General features: G+C 39.6%; 1 pseudogene; it reads left to right on the top strand.

Annotated features, from left to right (window-relative positions):
- LOC100338093 (GTPase KRas-like) overlaps nt 1-25,582 on the top strand; it is a 154,853-nt pseudogene that overhangs the window by 67,567 nt on the left and 61,704 nt on the right.

Genomic DNA, 25,582 nt, shown 5'->3' with positions numbered 1-25,582 from the left:
TCGAAGCAGAAACTGCTTTATTGAGGAAGTGTACAGGCTTATAAAGTTTACGAAGGACATGCGCAGTAGGGGAGCCAGTCATCGAAAAGGTCATGCAGGCGTGGGTGTGCCACGCACAGGGGCACCTTAAGTGAGGTATAGGGATCAGGCACTGTCCACATGTCCAGAACTAAAGCAGACCTATTCCTGCAGGTAGTCCGATCTCGCGCAGCTTAACCGCAGCAGCCACAGACACTCCCCCCAATCATCCACCAGGTGCCATGTTGTTCGGGACTATTTTAGGCAATTCCCAACAATACTCAAATAGTATTTTACACTTTATGTTTCTGTGTGGGTGCAAACTGTTGAAATCTCTACTTAATATATACTAAATTGATCTCCTGTATATAAAGAGAATTGAAAATGAATCGATGTGAATGGAATGGGAGAGGGAGCAGGAGATGGGAGGGTTGCAGGTGGGAGGGAACTTATGGGGAGGAAAAGCCATTGTAATCCATAAGCTGTGCTTTGGAAATTTATGTTTATTAAATAAAAGTGAAAAAAAAAAGGGAAACCCTTGTGACGAGTTTTTACTCTGTCAGTTGAGGAGGTATCCTTTGACTTGTGGTTCAACTTATATTTCAGAGAAGGTGATGGACCAGGACTCTAAAAGGGAAATTTATAACTCTTTTCACAACAATTGATGGAGAAAAGATGGTATAAATGAGTCTTAAGGATTCACGGATTTTCTGGTCCTCTGTTTCCCTATCCATTACTGAAGCAGGTTCATTACACAAACAATTTAACAAGTAATTGTTAAATCCCAACTAGGTGTTGTGCACTTTGGTTGATGCTATTCTTTCCACTCACCCATTCAGTCATCCAGCCAGCAAATACTTACTGGTCACCTAAAATAGCAAATCCATGTGTTAGGTGCTAGACAAAACAAGCATAAGTCCTATTCTTCATGTGGATTGTGATCAAATATAGGAGGAATTCTTCCTCTAGAGGCAAAAATAGTTGACTAAATATTACCAAAATCACATTATTGTATGTGCTTTTCACCAAGCCAAGTGCCACATATATGATATATTTTAATACTCACAGCAATCTAGCAATGTGGATTTTACTGTCTTAATTTTATAGATGAGGAAAATAAGGCTCAGAGACACATAAATACATTTCCCTTAAGGAATCTTTTCCATCAAATTTAAAGGAACTCTGTGGTGGAATTACAGCCTGATTTCTAATTATATGTTTTTCTTTTTATAATCCTTGTAGATGGCAATCAAGAAAGCACAAAAAAGAGAATATATGGTTTCTTAGTGGAATCATGGGCCTGCAATGATCCATTGAATCAAAAGAGGAGAGGTCTATGTATAGGTCACTGTGATGGATTCTTCATCACGAGTGAAGACCTCAAGGATTTTCATCATTGAGGCCAGGAGTCTTATTTATGGATAGATTGTGCTCTAGGCAAGTCTCAAACCAGGATTTTGTAAGAACAATGATAACTCAAATAATGGGGTTGGGCTGCACAGCAAATCCGATCCATATATATGTCCAGGGCCCTCCCAACTCAGTCTGTTTTAACCAAACATCCACTAGCCTAGAAGTTCTTTCTTTTATTTCTAATGATCTGATCCTTCCATTGAAATCCAACTAAAATTACACACTCTCCAAGATGAGTTTCTAGCCATTCCTAAAACTCTTCTCTATATGATCCCAGCATCTAATAAAGCACGTATCAAGTGCTTCACTAAATACCAAATTGTAACTGAATCACATTTGGCTGATTAATCAAAATTTAAAATTTATTCTTTCTAGAACATAAGCCCCCTATCTCATTCCCATCTAGGCCCTGGCATTCAAGCATTGAGGAGCCAAAATGACAGCAGAAAAATATTGGCTTTTGTGACAGATCAATTTGAGCTCAAACACAGAACTTCAACTTTCTGGCTATATGAAGTTTGGCAAATCATTTTGTTCTCAGAGCCAGAGTTTTCCTTGTCTATACAGTGGGGATAAGAATGCTTTGAGGAGCAGCAGCAGCTATTGTTTTGCCAGAACTCCTGGCCCCTGCTATTTCAGACTGGGAGAGCACATGGCACAGTTCTGAGGGCTGCAGTGGGGGTCAGAGGCTTGGTGGCTCCCAGGTCTGCTGAAAATGACTCAATGTAAAACTTGTGGTAGTTGGAGCTGGTGGTGTAGGCAAGAGTGCCTCGACAATATAGCTAATTCAGAATCACTTTTTGGATGAATATGACTCCACAAAAGAGGGTTACTACAGGAGATAAGTAGTAATTGGTGGAAAAATCTGTTTCTTTTATATATATATTTTTTTGACAGGCAGAGTGGACAGTGAGAGAGAGAGACAGAGAGAAAGGTCTTCCTTTGCCGTTGGTTCACCCTCCAATGGCCGCTGCGGCCGGCGCACTGCGCTGATCCGATGGCAGGAGCCAGGTGCTTCCCCTGGTCTCCCATGCGGGTGCAGGGCCCAAGCACTTGGGCCATCCTCCACTGCACTCTCTGGCCAGAGCAGAGAGCTGGCCTGGAAGAGGGGTAACCAGGACAGAATCCGGCGCCCCGACCGGGACTAGAACCCGGTGTGCCGGCGCCGCAAGGCAGAGGATTAGCCTAGTGAGCCACGGCGATGGCCCTCTTATATTCTTGACACAGCAGGTTAAGATGGGTACAGTGTAATGAGGGATCAGTCCATAAGATCTGGGGAGGGCATTCTTGGTGTATTTGCCATAAATAATACTAAATCATCGAAGATATTCACCACTATAGAGAACAAACCAAAAGATCTAAAAACTGGAGATGTACCTATGATCCTAGTAGGAACAGTAGACATAAAACAGTCCCAGAGCTTAGCAAGAAGTTGTGGAATTCCTTTTATAGAAATATCTGCAAAGACAAGACAGGGTGTTGACAATGCCTGCTATACATTAGTGGGAGAAATTTGAAAACATAAAGGAGAACCAAGATGGCAAAAAGAAAAAGTGTCAGGACCGGCACTGTGGTGTAGCTAGTAAAGCCACCACTTGCAGTGCCAGCATCCTATGTGGGTACCAGTTCAAGTACTGGCTGTTCCACGTCCTATCCAGCTCTCTGCTGTGGTCTGGGAAAGCAGTGAAGGATGGCCCAATCATATGGGTGCTGGTACGAGTTCTGGCTGCTCCACTTCAGATCCAGTACTCTGGTATAGCCTGAGAAAGCAGTAGAAGTTGATCCAAGCCCTTGGGACCCTGCACCCATGTGCGAGACCCGGAAGAAGCTCCTGGCTCCTGGCTTCAGATGGACACAGCTCTGGCCATTGCAGCCAATTGGGGAGTGAACCAGTGGATGGAAAACCTCCCTCTCTCTGCCTCTCCTTCTCTCTCTGCATTTACTCTTCCAAGTAAAATAAAAAGAAATATTTCATAAACACTTTTCAAGCCTGATTCAAATTCAAAAGCACCTAGTACTTAAGAACAGATAAGTTAACATTAATAAAAAAATTCTTTTAATGCATTTAAAATGTTTAAAGTATTTGAAGTGTGATGGTCTGGTGAGGTGAAAATAGCACCAGATTAGGAGGATGGTAAATTCAATGCCAGATATGTTTCTTGTAAAACTCTTGATTTTGAACAATTCACTTTTGGTCTGTATCTTCATGTTAAAAGAAGTCATCTCAAAGTTTCTGTATAACTCCACAGCCATGTGTTTTACATTCAAGTTACGTAAGTGTATACCTGTTCATCAAGTCCTGCACAATCTCTAACATTTTGTGCTACCATCTTCATTGTCAGTCTTGGGCAACATTGTGCATGGGGTGAAGTTTATATTTGAGTAGCCATTCTCCAGTTTTCATGATTCCCCTCCCATGTTAGTGTCATCTTACCTGCCAACCCTTCTATAAGATCCATGGTTTGATGCAGCTTTCTTTTAATCCTTCCAATTCTCCTAACTTGATTTTTTTTTTTTTTTTTGCTGCTATGGATATCTCCATGAAGTTATTCCAGGAGGACACATCCAAAATCCCCTACATCTTACTTCCTCAGGGCTCAAAATAATCTGTCAAATACTATGATGCAATTTGACCTAATAGCCGATTTTTGGGTGGTACCTGTAGCAATTTAATCATGATCCTTGAACATTATCTCTTTTTCTTATAGTGACAAACTTCATACACTTCATAATTACAACTTTAGGAACATGGTGATTCTTCCCATTGTACCCACCCTCCCACCCATACTCCCATGCCTCTTCCTCCTCCCTCTCTTATTCCCACTCTTATTTTTTACTGAGATCTATTTTCAGTTGACTTTATACACATATGATTAACTCTATGTTAAGTAAAGAGTTCAACAAGTAGTACAAAAAAAAATCTGTTCCTCAACAGTCAAGACAGGGGCTGTTCAAGTCATTGCTTCTCAAAGTGTCAGTTACCTCTTTGCTACCAATCTTCTGGTGACTAAGTGGAATTTTTAAACTATATCTGAATAGACAACGCTATACAGTGGAAGAATTTTCAAAAGGTAATTCTGCAATCTATAACTAGAATTAGCCCTAATAACAAGGATACATTTCATTGTTTCAAAATTCTTCTCACAATGGAAAGTACTTTAACATTTAATTCCAAACGCTTACTTTTTAACATAATTCATTTATTCTATAAATACATTGAGTGCCTACCAGGTGCCAGCCACTATACAAAGACCTATGGATAAGATATACCCAAAGGAGGGGCATAATTGTTACCCTGAAGTTGTGCTTTACCATGACCTGTAATGTCACAGTAAGGCATTTGGACATGACCCAAAGGTAACACAATGTGTATTTTAGTTTGGCAAAGAAGGGGTTTGGGCTGTGAGAGGCCTTCCAGTTCTAAAATAATTGTTTTACAATGACTCCATTGTAACTTTAATCTAGTTACTTTATGTAAATCACTTTATTTCATTGTTTAAAAGGGTGAACTTGGTTATATTGGTTTTTTTATCTGGCATAACTGTGACTCTATTGGGACAGATGCAGTATACACTAAGTTATATGTCAGATACTAATATTAAAATTCCACCCACTCCTGGGAATTCACCTCAATGAAAATAGACCAGCATATGAAAGAATGATCTGTATTTGCAGCTCAATTCATAATAGCTAGGATATGGAATCAACCCAGATGCCCATCAGCTGAACACTGTACATCTTATGAAATATATACACCATGGGATACTACACAGCAGTAAAAAAAAAAAATGAAATCCTGTTGTTTGCAGCAAAATATATGCAACTGGAAACCATTATATTTAGTAAAATAAGCCAGTCCCAAAGAGACAAATACCATGTGTTCTCCTTGATCAGTGGTAACTAATAGAGTACCTAAAAGGTAATCTATAGGAGTGAAATTGACACTTTGAGATGCAATGATTTGTGGGGGTGGGGATTAAGGGAATTTTTAAGAGATGCAATGATTTTTAACAGCCTTTGTCTCAACTGTTGAGGAACAGTGGGTTTTATTCTTCATACTATTTGTTGAACTCTTTACTTAGTGTAGGGTTAATCTTATGAGAATAAAGTTAACTGAAAATAGATCTTTGTAAAAAAATAAGAATGGGAATAGGAGAGGGAGGAGGAAGAAGGGTGAGAGCCTTGGCAGGAGGGAGGGTAAGGTGGGAAGTATCACTATGTTCTTGAATCTGCATATATGAAATACATGTATTCTGTGTGCCTTAAATAAATTTTTTAAAAATTCATTAAAAATGGAAAAAATCCAACATTTGTAATATTCCAATTTTCTCTTTGTATAATTCCTTAAAATAGACTTTTTTTTACAGTTACACAGAGAGAATAGAGGCAGAGAGAGAGAGAGAGAGAGAGAGACAGAGAGAGACAGAGAGAGAGGTCTTCCATCTGCTGGTTCACTCCCCAGATGGCTGCAATGGCCAGAGCTACACCGATCCGAAGCCAGGAGCCAGGAGCATCTTCCGGGTGTCCCAGGTGGATGCAGGGGCCCAAGGACTTGGACCATCTTCTACTGCTTTCCCAAGCCATAGCAGAGAACTGGATCAAAAGTGGAACAGCCAGAACTCGAACCAGCGCCCATATGGGATGCCGGCACCACAGGTAGCGGCTTTTTCCGCTACATCACAGTGCCTGCCCCTAAAATAGACTTTTACAAATTAAATAAAAGAATCTTCTTTTTTTTATCTTTTATTTAATGAATATAAATTTCCAAAGTACGACTCATGGATTACAATGGCTTCCCCCCCCATACCGTCCCTCCCACCCACAACCCTCCCCTTTCCCACTCCCTCTCCCCTTCCATTCACATCAAGATTCATTTTCGATTATCTTAATATACAGAAGATCAGCTTAGTATACCTCAAGTAAGGATTTCAACAGTTTGCTCCCACACATAAACATAAAGTGAAAAATAATAGATGATTTTTTTAAATGATGATGAAATTAGATCAGACCTATTGTCATGTTTAATCCCAGTGAGAGTCAAGTTGGGAATTGATAATTTCTTTTTTTTTCTTTTTTTTTTTTTTAAGAAGATCAGTTTAGTGTACATTAAGCAAAGATTTCAACCGTTTGCACCCCCATAGAAACACAAAGTGAAATATATTGTTTGAGTACTCGTTATAGCATCAAAAGAATCTTCTTGTGCCAGCACTGAGGTGCAGCGGGTTAAGCCATGACCTGTGATGCTAGCATGCCATGTCAGAGTGCCAATTCAAGAACTCACTGCTGCATTTCTGATCCAGTGACCTGCTAATGCACCTGGGAAAGCAGCAGAAGACAGGCCCAAGTTCTCAGGCCCCTGTTGCCCACATGGGAGACTGAGGTGAAGTTCCAGGCTCCTGGCTTCCGCGTGGCCCAGCCCTGGCTGTTGTGGCCATTTGGGGAGTGAACCAGTGGATAGAAGTCACATGTCTCTCTGTATGTATATATATATATATATATATATATATATAATTGCCTTATAAATAAATAAATAACTCTTTTTTTAAAAAAAAAAGAACCTTATTGAATTTATTGAGGAAATAAATGTGTGTGTTTGTGTGTGTGTACACATGTGCCATACAGTTGGTACACATAAACCTTAGTTTCTCGTCCCCTTTTTGCTAATCTCTGTGATTAATTTTACAGGGGAAATGAAGGAATAGAAGAAAAAGGCTCCATATTCCTAGGACAGTCTACTGGTAAAGGAAAAAAACCATGAAAGACACACGTTAAGAATCCCAGAGGTCAAAGGCAAGTGTTTGGCCTAGTGGTGATTGCAGAGGTTAAGACACCCATATCCCATAGTACAATATCTAGGTTAGAGTACTGGCTTTGGCTCCTGACTCCAGTTTTCTTCTAATGCAAACCCTATATGGCATCAGATGATGTATCAGGTGACTGGGTTCCTGCCACCCACATGATAAATCTGATTGAGTTCTTAGATCCTGATTTTGCCCCCCCCCACCCAGGGTCACTGCAGGCATTTAGGGAATAAACCAGTGGGTGGGGAATTTCAGTTTCTCTCCCTCTCCCAAAAAATGAAAAACTATAAAATATAAATTTAAAAAATCCTAAAAAGCATGTGCTAGTTTCCAGAGGTGATAAGAGTAGGAATAGGTCTAAAGGAGCCAACAGTCTGAGGAAAGCATAAATGCCCTCTGAACAATAGGTTGGGACACAATGGAGGAAAAAAGAGAACACAGTCATTCTAGTCAGAAGAAATGATACATATGAAAATGGGAGGGGCGACTCTCAATAGCTTTGTAGGACAGTCAGGCACTCAATGTGGATCTCTCTGAGATCAGGTGTGTATAGTGGGGAAGAGAAAGAGTGTTGGATCATGAAGAGCCTTAAGTGTCACGCTAAAAGAACATTACTGGGTTGAGATGCCACTTGGGACACCTGCATCCAATATCAGAGTGTCAGGGTTCCAGTCCCAGCTGTGCTGCTGATTCCAGCTTCCTGTTAATTCAGCCCTGGGAAGCAGCAGGTGATGGCTCAAGTGGTTGATTTCCTGCCACCCATGTGGGAGACCTGGATGGAGTTCCAAGCTTCCAGGCATTTGGGGAGTGAACCAGTGGATGGGAGTCTCATTCTCTGCCTCTCAAATAAATATAAATAAATAAATGTAACATTACTAATCATTGGCAAATAGCAGTCTGTGATAGTCTGTGGGCCCCTCTTATTAGAAAATTGTTTTCTAATTTAGGAAACATCTCTGCTGAGGCCAGGCTTTGCATATTTATAAAGTACCCACTCTCAAGCAGCAGCCAGGACCACTGGGTTGTGGGAAAGAACCTGAGACATTTGTTATCTTCAATCAGCCTCTGAAGTCAGGGAGTCTCCAGGCCCTTTGTGTCTGACAGCAGTGATTAATGACCCTTCCCTGACTGCAGCTCCACTTACTGCATGCTGGGGATTGTCTCCTAATACAGTGGAGGTAGGTATTCAGGCTTCATATCCCACACTGAACCCACAGAACTGAAGCCTACCACAAGTGCTCCAGAAGGATTTACTGGCCATTGCTCTAGGGCAAGGCATTTGCTCCCTCATTTGCTCGAGTGGAGATGGACTTCATATTGACTGACTTCCAGCCAGCTTGGCTGAGCTCTAACAATAATTAAGATGGGACTCATTACCAATGAGATCATGAATTGAAGCATAGGAGGGGACAGGCTCTACATCCCACTCTGAACCCCCAACAGCACCTGCTGGGTAGGAAAGTTTTCAACAGGAAAGGGGAATGGTGAATGGAGAAAAGCCAGGTGGTAGGTGGTTTGCTCTGCGAGGCAGGCTGGAAAGAGGGCAGCATTGTGAGCTGCTAGCTGTGTAGGCGAGCAACAAAGTAGGAGGACCTTTCATCAGGTGAGTTCAAGTACCCATCAGCTCACTCCATAAACTGCTACCTCTCCTCCCCCTTCCTCCAGCCTGTTTAATTTCTATTAGAAAAGGGGCATCTTAGTGTCGGCTCATTTGCATTCTTTGGTCCCAAACAAAACCATATTAAAGTGCCTTGAAGAGCCCAGCTAAATGGGAAGGCTGCTTGCCTTGGGGGAAAAAGCATCCTTACATTGAAAACAAATCAATGAAGTATTCTATTTTCATGCCCAGTACAATTCTGCATTGGGGAGGAGGGGGAATTTCCCATTAATTCTGAATCAGCAAGCCTGAATGTTATGGTTAGAAACTAAGCATCTTTTTCAACAGACTTCTGCTATATTATTTCATGTTTCCTTTATTCATTATTTGCCATCTGGTTTTGAAATCCATGAATGCAGTGGGAGAAGGAAAGAAAGAGAATTAAAGAGCAGTAGCTTCAGCAATGGCCTGTTCTCCCTCCAGAAGTGGGGATACAGTTCCTTTTCTTACTTGAGAAACAGATGGTGTTTTATGCTTAACACAATCAGCACCTTCTCTCTATCTATATGCCTAACCTTCCCCACCTGTGTGAAACCTAATCAGTACCTAATGAACATGCTTGAGCTGTCTGGATGGAATTAGTCCCAGTAGGAGCCGGCCGTCAGGTACCTGGCACTCTCTTAAAGCTCTGTAGCAGCAAAAGACAATGAATCTTTACATCAGGGCTAATTAAATAAAGGTCTGCTTTTGCTAAATATGTGTTGTTCCCTCCTCACTACAAAATAGCAACACTCAGGTTATCACATTGTTTAGCTAAGGCTGATCCATCTCATCACTGCAACTGCGGGCAAAGGTTTGTATTTTGAATTAGGTCTAAAGAAACAAGACATCAAATACCTTTTCAGTCATTCCCACTTTCCTTGGATTTTACACTCCTTCGTGCAAATGTATGCAATAAGATGGCCAAACTTTAGAAAGGGCTACCCACTAGCCCCTTCCTATTCACAAAGCTATGATTTGCGGCTGGCGCCGCAGCTCCCTTGGCTAATCCTCCACTTGCAGCACCAGCACTCCGGGTTCTAGTCCCAGTTGGGGTGCCAGATTCTATCCCGGTTGCTCCTCTTTCAGGCCAGCTCTCTGCTGTGGCCCGGGAAGGCAGTGGAGGATGGCCCAGGTGCTTGGGCCCTGTACCCCAGGGGAGAACAGGATAAATACCTAGCTCCTGCTATCGGATCAGCGCAGTGCGCCGGCCACGGTGGCCATTGGAGGGTGAACCAACGGCAAAAAGGAAGACCTTTCTCTCTGTCTCTCTCACTGTCCACTCTGCCTGTCAAAAAAAATTTTTAAAAAAAGCTATGATTTGGTCCCAAGAGTGGAATTATTTAAAATGTTGTCTAAACACACACACACACACACACACACCACAAAACTGTGGCATCAGCAAATTGTTATTGACACATTTGGAATTTTATGAAGAACGGCAACAAACTAGAAGCCACACTAGGAAGAAACCCAATGTTTTCTAGTCAAAAGCTGTTCCTTTTGATGACATAACAAGATCAATAGGTCATAGCAGCTCCATTAACTCACCTTGAGTTGAACCCTGCTGATGACATACCAAAGTATAAATCATCATGGATTAACCGAAATACACTTTTCTCCCCCTCCCCTTCTCTTTAAAGTTTGTAAAATATGGAGGCCCACAGACTGTGCTTACTCTCTTCATCTCAGTGTAGATTTCACTGGTGTGCCTCACCTCTCTTGCTTGGGATGGGAAGGAGCCTTAGGTCCTTCCCAGTTTCATGAAGCTGGACAAAATATGAATCCTGAATTGGATTAACTCAGCAAAGCCCAAGCAACATCCAGGTCAGTCCATCTTCTTGTCCCCAGCCTAGACTTTCAACATTCTCTTAAACCAGAGTTCAGCAAACTACAGTTCTTAGACCAAATTATACACACCACCTGTTTTTGTTAATAAAGTTTTTTTTAGAATGAAACCATGTCTATTACTGCAAAGAGTGGAGTCCAGTAGGGGCTAATAGTTACAACAGAAGCCCAATGGCTCACAAAGTGCAAAATAGATATCTAGCACTGCACAGGAAAATGTGTTGACTTCTGTTCTAGACTATGTCTTGCAGAGTGCTAGTTGGACTGTGCAATTTTTAATTCAGAGCTAATATTGGTGGTTACCTATCGTTAGCTCAACTTGTCTCAGCACCTATGTACCCTCAGTTCACAACAGTTGGGCAGTTTAAGACAAAGCAGTGGCTGTTTCATGTCTTCCTTGCCTAGAAACCCAAAGGGGAACACAGATTAGGGTATGTGCCCTTGCTCATCAGCCCTCATTTTGGAAAAGGCGAGAAAGGAGAATCAGAAATCTTCCCCTCCAGACTTAACAGGCATATGAGAATCCATGAATCATTTCTAGTATGAAGTGTAGGTAATGAAGATGTTTCAGAAGACACCAAACAAGAACAAGTGTAGGAGTCCCCTGAGATAACCTGACTCCAACACTTTATATTAGTCATGAAACAACCCCAGAAACCTTAATATTCCTTTGGCCCACAGTTTCAGCTAATAAGGCTTTAAAAACAATTCCCTGAAGCCTGTTTACAATTTCTGTTTGTTCTTCAACTGTAAAAATAAATGGAAAACACTATATTGCATTTCTAAATATGACCAAGCTCTGAGTAAGAACTTGCAATAACTGAAAGCCATTTGGAAATAGATTCAAATATGTTAGCAACAGTGTATGCTCTATTTCCTTTTAAAAGTATTTATTTATTTAGAACACAGAGTTACAGAGAAGGAGAGACAGAGGGAAAGACTGAGAGAGAGAGAGAGAGAGAGGGAGAGAGAGAGAGCTTCCATTCACTAGTTCACTCCCCAGATGGCTGCAATGTGCCAGGTGGAAGCCAGGAGCCCAGAGTTTCTTCCAAGGTAACAGGGGCCTAAGCACTTGGGACATCTTCCACTGCTTTCCCAGGCACATTATCAGGGAACCTGTTCAGAAGTGTTGCAGCAAGGTCTCAAGCGGGCACCCATAGGAGATGCCAGCATAACGAGCTGTGGCTTAACCCACTATGCCACAGTACTGGCCTCATAAGCTGTATTTCCTCTCTAGAAAGAATCTATCTTGCCTCTGGGAAACTTTATTTTCCTAAAATGCTAGCAAAATTTTCTATTAATATGGAAGTGATTGCTTTAAAAATAACTTGAAAAAACATTCACAATGACAACAAAGTTGTTCTTTCTATGTATTAAAGACAATAAAAGCAAAAATATTAGAATTTGCCGTAGGGCCGGCATGTGGCATTACAGGTAAAGTTGCCTCCTGCAACACTGGTATCCCATATATGCTCGGGTTCGTATTGCAGCAAATCCACTTCTGATCCAGCACCATGCTAATGGCCTGAGAAAACAGTAGAATATGGCCCAAGTGTTTTGGGCCCCTTCCATTCAGCTGGGGGACCCAGAAGAAATTTCTGGCTCTTGGCTTTGGCCACTCCCAGCCCTGGCTGTTGTGGCCATCTGGGGAGTGAACCAGTAGATAGAAGATATTCTCTCTCTCCTTATCTCTGTTCTATCTCTATCTTTATCTCTTTCTCTATCTCTATCATCTCTATATCTCTGTAATCTCTATCTGTATCTTTTTCAAATAAAATAAATAAAACTTTTTTAAAAAATTATTGTGTGCTAAGCACTATTCTAAGTGCTTTATATTTGTCATCTCATGTAAACCTCACAACTCTTAAAATTTTTTAAAGATTTATTTATTTGAAAGTCAGAATTACACAGAAAGAAGAGACAGAGAGAGAGAAGGGTGGAGGGAAAGGGAGAGAGAGAGAGAGAGAGAGGTCTTCCATCCACAAGTTCACTCCCCAGTTGGCCGCAATGGCCTGAGCTGTGCTGATCCGAAGCCAGGAGTCAGGAACTTCTTCCGGTTCTCCCATGTGAGCACAGCGGCCCAAGGACTTGAGCCATCTTCTACTGCTTTCCCAGGCCATAGCAGAGAGCTAGATCAGAAGTGGAGCAGCTGGGACTTGAACCGGCGCCCATATGGGATGCTGGCACTGTAGGCGGTGGCTTCACCCACTACACCACAGCACTGGCCCCAACTCTTCAAAATTTTCACTTTTATTTTGAATTTTGTTTTTGATTTTAATTTATTTTAATTCTCTTAATCAAGACAAAAAGATGGAAGTCAGAGAGTCAAGTAACACCCAAGTTTTCAAAAGCTGAGAAGAAAATCTCATATACCCTGAATCTCCTGGTGACTCATGAGTCCAACCAAGTACAGAGCTTTCCTTCTAATCATAGGGTTGGGTTTGTCTGAACTATCCATATTCTCAGACCTGCTCCATTGGTGCCCAACAATGAATATTATAAAATATCTTTCTGGAACTTTAAAATAGAAAAATACTAAGCAGTCCTGTCTGGGTTTCAGTTCATGGACTTTTTAATGAACTACCCTGAGCAGAAGGAGAGAATGAGGCTGCCTCCAAGTAGCTTAGGAGTGTATACCAATGGAAGGTGTCCCTGCTATCACTGTTGAAGACCCTCCTTTAACATTATTCTTCTTGCCTAAAGTATCGTTTCTCTGAAACATGCGCTGTAAAACATATTAGCCTTCCACTTAGTTATCCAATCAAGTTAATTAGGAGAGCTGAAAGTAAAGGAAGGCAAGCAGTTAGGCTGCTTGGGGTGCATTGAGGATCTTAATGGTGGGGGAGAGGCTGGAGAGGCACATGGAAACATGACAACTGATAGGATGGTGTGACTGTACTGGTGAAGATCAGCTAACTGTTGGAACAAGCCAACTCTGAAGTGTGTAATGCTTTGAATCTCATTGTTTATCTCTTGTTCATGTAATAATACTGAACACCTGCAGAAATAAGCAGATCAGCCATCTTTCACACAGGATATGTGTGCCATGTTTAACACAAGGCTTCCCAAGGTTGCCCTGGAGGCCAGCCATCCACCTTCCAACCAGCCAAACACCCAGTTCTCCAAAGCCAAATATCTTTCTGCTAATAACTCTGTTCCTTAGCCATTTTCTCTTCATGTACCACTTTCTAATCTGTGTTCCTGTAATACTCTAGGCATATCTGTCTAATGCCATCTGATGCACTACACTGAAATTGTAAATGTATCTGTCACCCCACTAGAGGATGAATTCCTTAAGGTTGAACCTTGTGTCTTTTTTTTGACAGGCAGAGTTAGGCAGTGAGAGAGAGAGAGAGAGAGAGAGAGAGAGAGAGAGAAAGGTCTTCCTTCCGTTGGTTCACCCCACAAATGGCCGCTAGGATTAGCCTAGTGAACCACGGCGCTGGCTGAACCCTGTGTCTTATATTATCTCTATACATGTAATGTCTAGCACTTCAGTGGGTACATAATAAATACTCAGTAAATGTCAGTTGACATAAATGAATGAATCATGAAATGAATGAATACATATATCTTTGCCTACTGTTAAAGATACACAACACTTATTGCCTCATTCTCTTCTCAATATAAAAATACTAGACTTTCTAGGATTTACATTTATGTTGTATAAACTAGCTCACAGTACAACAGAGTACAAGCCAATTTGCAATAAATTGTAAATAAGGGTAATTTTCTACCCAATCCATGGCCCTTCCATTCTTCCTGACTACTCAGATTCACAACTGAAAGATTTTGACCAATAGAAATACTAATGCTGTCCCTCAAGCAATCCTGTGGAGGGTGTAAAATAAAACCTCCCCTGGATTCGGTTATTGTGCCAGCAATAATTGAATACTTTAAAACATGTCTGTCTTGTGACTTGGCTAGCCTTTATATTACAACAATGGAAACTCACAAATGTGTCTAGGGAGTCATTCATGTACTCGAGTGCCATATAAGAAACCCAATTGCATATAATGAAGTGTATAATGCACATAAACTTTTAATGAAGAGTAAAAATGTTGCCAGGCCTTTCCAGGAGCAGCACTTGGCTTCTCCTCTCCCATGAGATCCCCTCAAGAAGGAAAGGTTTCACCCAGCTGTTCCACTCCTGCTGAAATGGGAGGACCTAGGCCAGCTGCAGATGGTACAAAGCAAGAAATGAGAGAAAAAGGCATGAGGCTGAACTACAGTGGATGGAACGAACTCATCCACTGGTAGTCAGCAATAACATCTTCAGAGTTCTAGCCTAATTTATCCCAGCAAGAAAACCAGGTCAGTGACTGCAGACTACAGGATGAGTTGATATGTCTTAAGAGAGTGGCTGTGTAGTACTGTATTAAAGGTTTGAGTTATTGAAACCTGCAAATCAAAATTTGAATCCTGACACTATTACTTACTAGCTGTGTGACCTTGGTCAACTAAGTTACCTTCTCTGAATATCAGTGTGTAAACTGGGAACAACAGTCCTTACCTCTTAAGGTGGTTATGAGGATCAATGAAATTAGAAAATGAAGGTGCCTGGGCTATAGCAAGAGCTCAAAAAATGAGAGTTGATATCACTTTAATTATTAGAATAGAATTTAGCCCCTCTTAGGGGAAGACTAATCCACACACTGTTAATGCTCTTTCCACTGAAGATGTTTTGTCTCCAAGGTAACTGTGCAGCTCAGAATAATTGATAGAATTAAAAAGAAGAGAATGATCCTACATGGGAAGCAGGATAGAGAGCAGACTCATAGAATGGCAAATGCCCTAAAGAGCACTCTGGCCTCAAAATCAGCCCTTAAGGCATTTGGATCTGGCTGAAAAGCCCATGAGAGTTTCTCAGGCATGGAAAGCCAAGACACTGTGGAAAAAAAATGACCTAAATGAAAGATCTCTGCGAGTGATATCCCAGCAGAAAGAACCGGCCATCAAAGAAGGAGGTACCTTTCTCTGAAGGGAGAAGAGAAATTCCACTTTGAATATGGCCTTGTCTAAATAAGATTGGAGTTGGTGAACTCGAGGGACTTCCATAGCCTTGGCAGCCCATGACAAGAGCTTCGGGAGATTACTGACGTCATAAATAAGAGTGTCAATTGTTAAATCAACAATGGGAGTCACTGTGCACTTACTCCCCATGTAGGATCTCTGTCCTTAGTGTGTTGTACTATGTGAATTAATGGTAAAACTACTACCCAAATAGTACTCTATACTTTGTGTGTCTATGTGGGTGCAGTCTGTTAAAATCTTTACTTAGTGTATACTAAATTGATCTTTTGTATATAAAGATAATTGAGAATGAATCTTGATGAAGAATGGGATGGGAGAGGGATTGGGAGATGGGATGGTTGCAGGTGGGAGGGAGGTTATGGGGGGAAAAGCCGCTATAATTCAAAAGTTGTGCTTTGTAAATTTATATTTATTAAATAAAAGTTGAATAAAAGAGAAGTATGTCACACCCTTAAAAAAAGAAAATACTTTTTTAAATACCTACCTATTTTTGTTAGCTAGAGGATAAACCCCAAATCTTGTGAGACGGGTTTTAGGCTATAAGAACTTGAAAATCCATTCCACTCCTTCAGCTTTTAACACAAATCAGAGATGTGATTCAGAAGCCTACTTTATTGTTAGTTAGATTTTTCTATGTAACAAATCACCCCAAAATGCAATGGCTGAAAACAATAATCATTTCTTTAGCTCACAATTTTGTGGGTCAGAAATTTGGACTGGGTTACGTTGGGTGGGTCTATTGATAGTCTAGGTTGGACTGATCCATGAATCTGCAGTTAACTCAATGGCTTCATATGTCTGAATGTCAACTAGAATAATGGAGGCCACCAGTTCATCTGTCTCTAATTATCTACAAGACTAGCCTGGATATTTTACTTTGGCTGCCTGGAATTCCAAGATCAGCAACAGAGTAAGCTTCATTGCACAAGTGCGTCCCAGTCTTCTGCATGTGTTTTGTTTGTTAATGTGTTTTGGTCAAAGAAAATCACAGAGCCAACCCAGATTTAAACAGTGAAGGAACAGTCTATCTTTTGATGGGAGGACATGCAATAACATGATTGCAGTTGCCACTGCATGGATTGCATGCAATCTCAAGGACATGGATGCACAAATTGAATGAATTTATGGTCATTTTTATAGTTGAACTCCCTGTTCCTCCCCACTTCACTCCCTACCTTTATCCCCTTCATTCACTCCATTCCAGATCAATGACCTGAGTGTGCTCATCTTATGACTACGTGTATAGTGCTCGCTCTGCCTAAAATACTCCTCCCTTAGATATTTACCTGAATGGTCCATCAATGGTTGCAACCAAGGGGAGAGAAGACTAGGAGAAAAGCCCAGTGTTTCATGGTTGGTCAGTTAAAATTATTGTAGGTACCCTCTGACTGTGGTGTGTTCCCAGATTTGACTTTCTCCCTTCTAATAGGCTGTAGTAGGTTTCTTGAGAATCCCCACTGAGAATGTCGAACTACAGTTGCCACTTCATGGATGAAGTTACCTTTCTGGCTGGGAAATTTTTAAAAAGAGCTTTATTGAGATATAATTCACACACTATGCAATCTTCTTAAATTGCACACTTCAATGGTTTTTAGTATTCAGAGTTGTAACAATCAGACTGTTTTAGAACATTTTTATCACCTCAAAAATAAATTATAAATCCTTTAGCTATCACATGACTATTTCCCCATTCCTCTTTCAGTCTTAATCAACCAGTAATCTATTTTCTCTGTATAAAGATTTCTTTTTTTCTCTCTTCTGGACTTTCACATGAATGTAATCCTATAATATGTGATCTTTTGTGACTTGGTTCTTTTACTCACCTAATATGGTCAAAATTTATCCATGTTGTAGCATACTTTAACACATCATTCTAATTTTTATCCCTAAGGAAGATTCCGTTGTGTAGAAATGTTTTATTTAATTGTGCATCAGTTGATGAATTTTTTACCACTTTTTTTGCTATTATAAATAATAAATGCCTGTTAGTGTACCATTTCTGTGTAAACATGTTTTAAAATCTCTTGAGTGGGGGCTAGTCCTGTGGCATAGTGGGTTAAGCCTCCATCTGCAGCACCAGCATCATATATAGGTGCTAATTCAAGTCCCAGCTGCTCCACTTCCAATTCAGCTCCCTTCTAATGCACCTGGGAAAGCAGCAGAATATAGCCCAAGTTCTTGAGCCCTTACATCCCACGTGGGAGACCCAGAAGAAACTCCTGGCTCCTGGCTTCAGTTTGGCACAGCTCCAGTTGTTTTGGCCATTTGGTGAGTAAACCAGTGGATGGAAGCTTGCTCTCTCTCTCTCTCTCTCTCTCCACCTTTCAAATAAATAAAAATAAATATACCTTAAAAAATCTCACGTAAATACCTTGTAGTAGAAGTGCTTGCTTATATGGTAACATTAGTTAAGTTTTCCGATGAGCTTCCAGATTGGTTTACAAAGCAGTCATACTGCTTTACGTATCCACCAAGCAGCAAATGAGGCTCCAAATTTTTCTACATCCTCTCCAGTATTTGCTATTATCTGTTTTATTTTTTTGTTATACTAGTGATCCTAATGGATGTGAAGTGTTGTTTCATTGTGGTTTTGATTTGCATTTCCCTGATGACTAGTGATGTTGAGCATCTCTTTGCGTGCTTATTGGCCATTTGTGTATTTTATCTAGGGAATTGTCTATTCAGGTTATTTACCCATTTTGAAATTTTATTATTGAGTTGCAAGTGTTCTTTATATTTTATAGATATGCTTTTTATTAAATATATGATTTTCAAATGTTTTCTCCCATTCTATGGGCTGTTTTTTTACCTTCTTGACAGTGTCCTTTGGAATACAAAATTTTAAATTTTTTATGTGGTCAAATTCTTTTCATTTTGGTGTCATATCTATGAATCCATTGTCAAATCAAGAACTACAAAAATTTACTTCTGTTTTCTTCTAAGCATTTTGTCATACTTCTCACCTTTATATTTAGGCCTTTGATACATTTTGAGGGTTTTTTTTTTTTGTACACAGCAGAAGGCAAGAGTCCAATTTCATACTTTCGCATGCGGCTATCGAGTTGTCTCAACACCATTTATTTATTATTTCCCCATTGAATGGTCTTAGCATCCTTGTCCAAAATCAGTTGACCATAAGTGTGTAGTTTATTTCTGGACTGTGAATTCTATTCCATTGATCAAGATATTTCTATCCTTCTGGCTCTATTCATATGACTCCATGTTTCAGGTATAAATTCTGAGCTCCACCTCCTGCAGGGTCACATTGCTTCTTCCTACAGATAACCTTTTGGGAAGAGTCCCATTTTAAGATGTCTACAAGATGACATCCATGCCCCTGCAGATCCCTTTGGCCCATAACACAAAAAGCAAATTATCAACAGCAAAATGAAGTACCCCTTTCTCTTTGTCTTTCTGTTGTTCTTACTTTTCTCTCAGCATCCTCTTCTCTTATTCCTCGGGTCCATAGATACTGACTCTTGATTTATTGAGATTTATTTATTTATTTGAAAGTCAGAGTTACCCAGAGAGATGGAGAGGCAGAGAAAGAGGGATAAACAACTTCCAAGCGCTGGTTCACTCCCCAGATGACCGCAACCACCGGAGCTCAACAATCTGAAGCCAGGAGCTCGGGGCTTTTTCCAGGTCTCCCACATAGGTGCAGGTACCCAAGGATTGGACCATCTTCTACTGCTTTCCCAGGCCTTAGCAGAGATTTGGATTAGAAGTGGAGCATCCAGGATGAAAATCAGCACCCATATGGGATGCCAGCACTGCAAACAGCAGCTTTACACACTATGCCACAGCACCAGGCCCAATTCTTGATTTATCAGGCAATTATGAGATACCTGCGCTCTGTGTCGCCTCAACTTCAAGTGACACACTGCAAGCCCCCATAATGGTCTCTTCTAAATATTCCTCATTTAATATATGAGGGAAGAACTTACCCTAATTGGCATAAGGTGTCGAAGTGACAGAGTGTGTCACAGGAGTTCCATAACTATCTATACCAGAATTCTCTCTCTCCATATTTCTTTATCTTTAATCTTTTTAGTGCCTTCAAGATTGTCGGTGGGACATGGTTCATGTCTTACAAACCAGTTTCCAGAAAGTTCCATTGAAAGTCTCACATAAAAGAGCCCCACTCTAGGAAAGAAGATATTGTTTTCAGTCTTTCAAGCCCTCAATTAAAATTGAGACATTTACAGTCCCATTTTAACACCTTTATACAAGTGAAATCATGAATAAATAAATGGATAGATGAATGTTAGCTTCCTTCCCCCACTCCCTGCCACGTTTAATTTAATTCATTGGCCAGCCTCATGTTGTCAAAGTTAATTAATGTTGAGCGACAATGTGCTATGGAAATCTGAGGAATCAAATCCACATAATGACAATATCTTTAAAAATTCATTAATATGATCTCTTGATATCTATTAAGCAAATAACTTTTAAAGTGCTGAATGCATTTCTGATTTCATAATGATAAAAATATTTCTGTCCCTTTCTCTTCTTGAAAAATAATTCAATACCAGCAAGAAGAACAAAATGCAGTAACACAAACTCTACCTCCATTGAAATAAAATGTGGTAGTTAGTCCCAAAGTGTATTCTTAACAATTTGCTCCCCTCTTGTTCTGCTCATGCTGTTTCTCACATCAACTGTTGGAGGGCTATTTTATTCCCCCTTGAATTTGAGCTGGACTTGTATCTGGCTTTAAGCAACAGAATACAGCAAAAGTGATATTCTGAGACTGCTAAATGAAAGACATGCCTTTCAAGGGATGATGGTATCCAGTTCCTTCATTTTGAAAACCAGCTACCGTTCGATGAAAGTCCAAGCCAAATGGAAATATCACATGGGGAAGAACCAAAGAGACTCTGGGGGTAAGCACCAACTGTGCTCACAATTCATGGTCAGCACCAATTGTCTTCCAGTTCAATCAAATATCCAGATGACTGCATCTCAAATGACATATCATGGAGAAGAGACCAATCAGTACAGAATCTTGAGAGACAAAAAAAAAAAAAAAGAATGTGGTTAGTGTTTAAAGCCACTAATTTTTGTGGTATTTTTTACATTATAATATTTAAGCAAAACAGTAGTATCCATCTGGATATTCAAAATACAGTAATTGTCTAAATATGAGACACAGTCGGTGAACTCAGGGAGCTTCCATAGCCTTGGCAGCTCATGACAAGAGCCTAGGGAGATTACTGATGCCATAAACAAGAGTGTCAATTTGTTAAGTCAACAACAGGAGTCACTGCGTACTTACTACTCATGTAGGATCTTTAGTGTGCTGTACATTGAGATTTAATGTTATAACTAGTACTCAAACAGTATTTATCACTTTATGTTTCTGTGTGGAAGCAAACTGTTGAAATCTTTACTTAATGTATGCTAAATTGATCTTCTGTATATAAAGAGAATCGAAAATTAATCTTGATGTGAATGGAAGGGGAGAGGGAGTGGAAAGGGGAGGGTTGCGGGTGGGAGGGACGTTATGGGGGGGAAGCCATTGTAATCTATAAGCTGTACTTTGGAAATTTATATTCATTAAATAAAAGTAAAAAAAAGAAAAAAAAACAAAATACAGTATTTGGAGGTGATAATTCAAACATAACTGTTTGCAAAGGTAAGGAAATCGCAATCGATACTGCAGGAAAAAAGGTAATGGAAGAGTGAACTCAAAATTCTGAATGAAAACCATTTTCAAAGTAAAATTTAAAACAAAGAAGGAAATTGAATCAGTAATAAGGATCCACCCAACAAACACAAGCCCAGATGGAATGGCTTCATTGTTGAATTCTACCAGACATTTAAACAACTAATTCCAGTTTTTCTCAAGCTATTCAAAACAATTGAAAGTGAAGGATTCCTTCCTTCTGTGAAGCCTGCATCACCTTAATTTCTAAGCCAGAAACAGATACAATACATCAAGAGAACTATAGACTAGTATCCCTGATGAACATAGATGCAAAAAATCCTCAATAAAATATGAGCTAATAAAATCCAACATCTCATCAGAAAGATCATTCAACTGGACCAAGTGGGATTTAACTCTGGTATGCAAATCAATACATGTGAAACATCACTTTAACAAACTGAAGAACAAAAACCCTATAATTATCTCAATAGATGAAGAGAAAGCATTTGATAAAATACAGCATCCTTTCATGATGAAAACGTTAAGCAAATTTTGTATAGAAGAAATATTCCTCAACACAATAAAAGCAGTTTATCACAAACCCACAGCCTGGATGCTATTGAATGGGAAAAAGCTGGAGGCACTTCTCCTAAGATTCAGAATCAGACAAAGATGCCCACTCTCACCATTGCTATTTAATATAGTTCTGGAAGTTTTAGCCAGAGCCATTAGGCAAGAAAAAGAAATTAAAGGGATACAAATTGGGAAGGAAGAAGTCAAACTATCCCTCTTTGCAGATGATATGATTCCTTATTTAGGGGATCCAAAGAACACTACTAAGAGACTATTGGAACTCATAGAAGAATTTGGCAAAGTAGCAGGATATAAAATCAACACGGAAAAATCAGTATCCTTTGTATACACAGACAATGTCATGGGTGAGAAAGAACTTTTAAAATCAGGCTCATTCCCAACAGCTCCAAAAAGAATCAAATACCTTGGAATAAGTTTAACCAAGGATGTCAAAAATTAATCTCTGTGATGAAAATTACAAAACAATAAAGAAAGAAATAGAAGCAGACATTTGAAAGTGGAAGAATGTTCCATGTTCATAGATTGGAAGAATCAACATTATCAAAATGTCCATATTACAAAAAGCAATTTACAGATTCAATATGATCCCAATCAAAATACCAACGACACTATTTCCAGGTCTGGAAAAAAATGATTGCTAAAATTCATATGGAAACACAAGAGACCCCGACTAGCTAGAGCAATCTTATACAACAAAATCATAGCTGTAGGCATCACACTACCTGATTTCAAGACATGCTACAGGGAAGTTATAATCAAAACAGCTTGGCACTGGTACTAAAACCAACACGTAGACCAATGGAACAGAATGTAAGCTACAAAAATCAATCCACACACCCACAAGTAACGTATCTTTGACAAAGGAGCTGAAATCAATACCTGGAGCAAAGACAGTCTCTTCAATCAATGATTATGGGGAAAGTGGATCTCCATATGCAGAAGTATGAAACTAGACCCATGCCTTACAATTTACACAAAAAATCCTCTCAAAATAGATCAATTATCTAAATCTATGACCTGATACCATCAAATTACTAGAGAACATTGTGGAAACAACAGAAACAATGCAAGACATTGGCATAGGCAAAGACTTCTTTGAAAAGACCCCAAAAGCACAGGCACTAACAGCCAAAATTGGCAAATGGGATTAAATCAAGTTGAGAAACTTCTGCACTGCAAAAGAAACACCCAGCAAAGTGAAGAGGCAACTGGTAGAATGGGAGAAAATAATTGCAAACTATACAACTGATAAAGAGTTAGCATCCGGAATCTATAAAGAGTTCAAGAAACTCAACCACACAAGCAAAACATATATTCCAGTTAAGAAATGGGGAAAGGGGGCTGACATAGTGGGATAAGCCTCTGCTCATGGTGCAAGCAACTCATATGGGCGCCTGTTAAAGTCCCAGCTGCTCCTCTTCCCATCCATATCTCTGCTACAGCCTGGGATAGCAGTAGAAGATGTTCCAAGTGCTTGGGCCCCTGCACCTACTTGGGAGACCTGTGAGAAGCTCCTGGTTCCTAACTCCAGATCAAACCGGCTCTGGCCATTGCAGCCATTTGGGGAGTAAATTATCAAATGGAAGACTTTTTTCTCTGTCTCTCCCTACCTCTGCCTGTAACTGCCTCTCAAATAAATAAATAAATCCTTACAAAAATAAATGGACATATGATTAAATTCATATGCCATAGCTTCCACCCTTAAAATCATACAATTCAGTTTTTTTAAAAAAAATTTATAAGGTTGTACAATTGTCACAAATAAATGAATCATATGTCAATAAGTCCATTATTAAAATATGTAGATTTAATATTAAAACAAAATTTAAAATAAATTTATCAAGAAACTTTAAATTTGCTACACCAACGTAATAAAATATTGATGAATGTCTTAAAAAAATAAATGGACAAAGTACTTGAACAGGCATTTTTTAAGAGAAGAAATTCAAATGGCCAACATACACTTGAAATAATGCTCAGAATCACTAGCCATCAAGGAAGTGCAAATGAAAACCATAATGGGTTTCATCTCACCCCATTTACAATGGCTTTCACACAGAAATCAATAAACAAAAAATGCTGGTGAGAATGTGTGGGAAAGGGTACCCTAATCTACAGCTGATGGGAATGTAAACTGCTACAGCCACTGTGGGAAGACAGTATGGAGCTTCCTCAGAAATCTGAATGTAGACCTACCATATGATCCAGCCATCACACTCCTGGGAATTTACCCAAACCAACAGAAATCAGCATATGAAAGAGTTATCTGTACCCCTATATTCATTCCAGCACAATTCACAATAGCTAAGGTATGAAATCAACCCAGATGTCCATCAACTGTTGACCAGATACAGCAATTATGGTGTAGACACACACACACACACACACACACACACACTATGAGGTACTACTAAGATTTGAAAAAATGAAATCCTGTCTTTTGCAACAAAATGGACACAACTGGAAACCATTATACTTAGTGAAATAATGCAATCCCCAAATGGCAGATATCATAAGTTTTCCCTGATCCAAAGTAACTAACAGAGCACCTAAAATTTAGGAGTGAAATAGACATTTTGAGATTCGATGATTGTTTACAGCTTTTGTCAGCCTTTGTCTCTTCTGTTCAGGAACAGTGTTTTTTTGTTTTTTGTTTTGTTTTGTTTTGTTTTTGTTTTTTGTTTTTTGTTTTTACTTCACACAACCAAATTGTCAAGCAAGCATATGGTAGAGTACAGACAGTTTCAAATGTGCAAGTCCAATATTTATCTTCCACAAAAGCTTTAAGAATCAAGAAGCTTCTGCAGGATATGTTCTATTAAATGAAGCTACCACCGCTAAAATGGAAGATATGGGATCCAGGAAAAGGAAAATACAGCAGAATGATAGGTAAAGGTGAATGCACACATACCAACTGTGAGTGAAATGGTCAGTCAAGATGGGAGTTTAGGATTAAAGGGTTTCAGAAGGGCTACTTCCATAGAAAAATAGAAATAATAAATTATGGAGAATGTATTGTTTTTATGTATGTTCTAGGCAATGAGGACACATTTATTAGCAAAATACTGACTTTGATTTATTGAAATTTACATTCAAATGGAACTTAAAGTTTGCCATCTGACAAGGTACAACAAGTTGTTACAAATCTCTTCAGGGAATTATTGAGGTACACTGGAAAATGATATCAGTTATAAAATAACAACAATAAATGCGATGTTCAAGCCTAGTGTTTGTCCTGTGGTTTAACACCCTGGGTTAAGTGTCCCACAATCCATATCAAAGTACTTGGGTGCTGATCTTGGTTTTGCTCCTGATTCCAGTCTTGCACATTTGGGGAAACAACAAACAAAAGAAAGCTCTTTATTTGTCTCTCTGTCTCTCTCTGACTCTCAAATAAAAAAATAAATAAACCTTCCTTTTTTAAGATCAATCAGTCACCATCTGGAAAAAAGAAAGTTGAAAAAGAAAGCAAAGTAGTCATCATTTATTAATTGGTTCAAAAGCAAGTGTGTTAAACAAAATAGTAAATATATTACACATACTTAAACTAAAAAAGTAAGATAACTTGGGAAAATGTGAAATAGAGGT

Source organism: Oryctolagus cuniculus, chromosome X, assembly GCF_964237555.1.
Source record: "Oryctolagus cuniculus chromosome X, mOryCun1.1, whole genome shotgun sequence".
Lineage (NCBI taxonomy): Eukaryota > Metazoa > Chordata > Mammalia > Lagomorpha > Leporidae > Oryctolagus > Oryctolagus cuniculus.
Note: the sequence above shows the minus strand (reverse complement) of the source record. Positions and strands in the feature narration are given on the sequence as shown.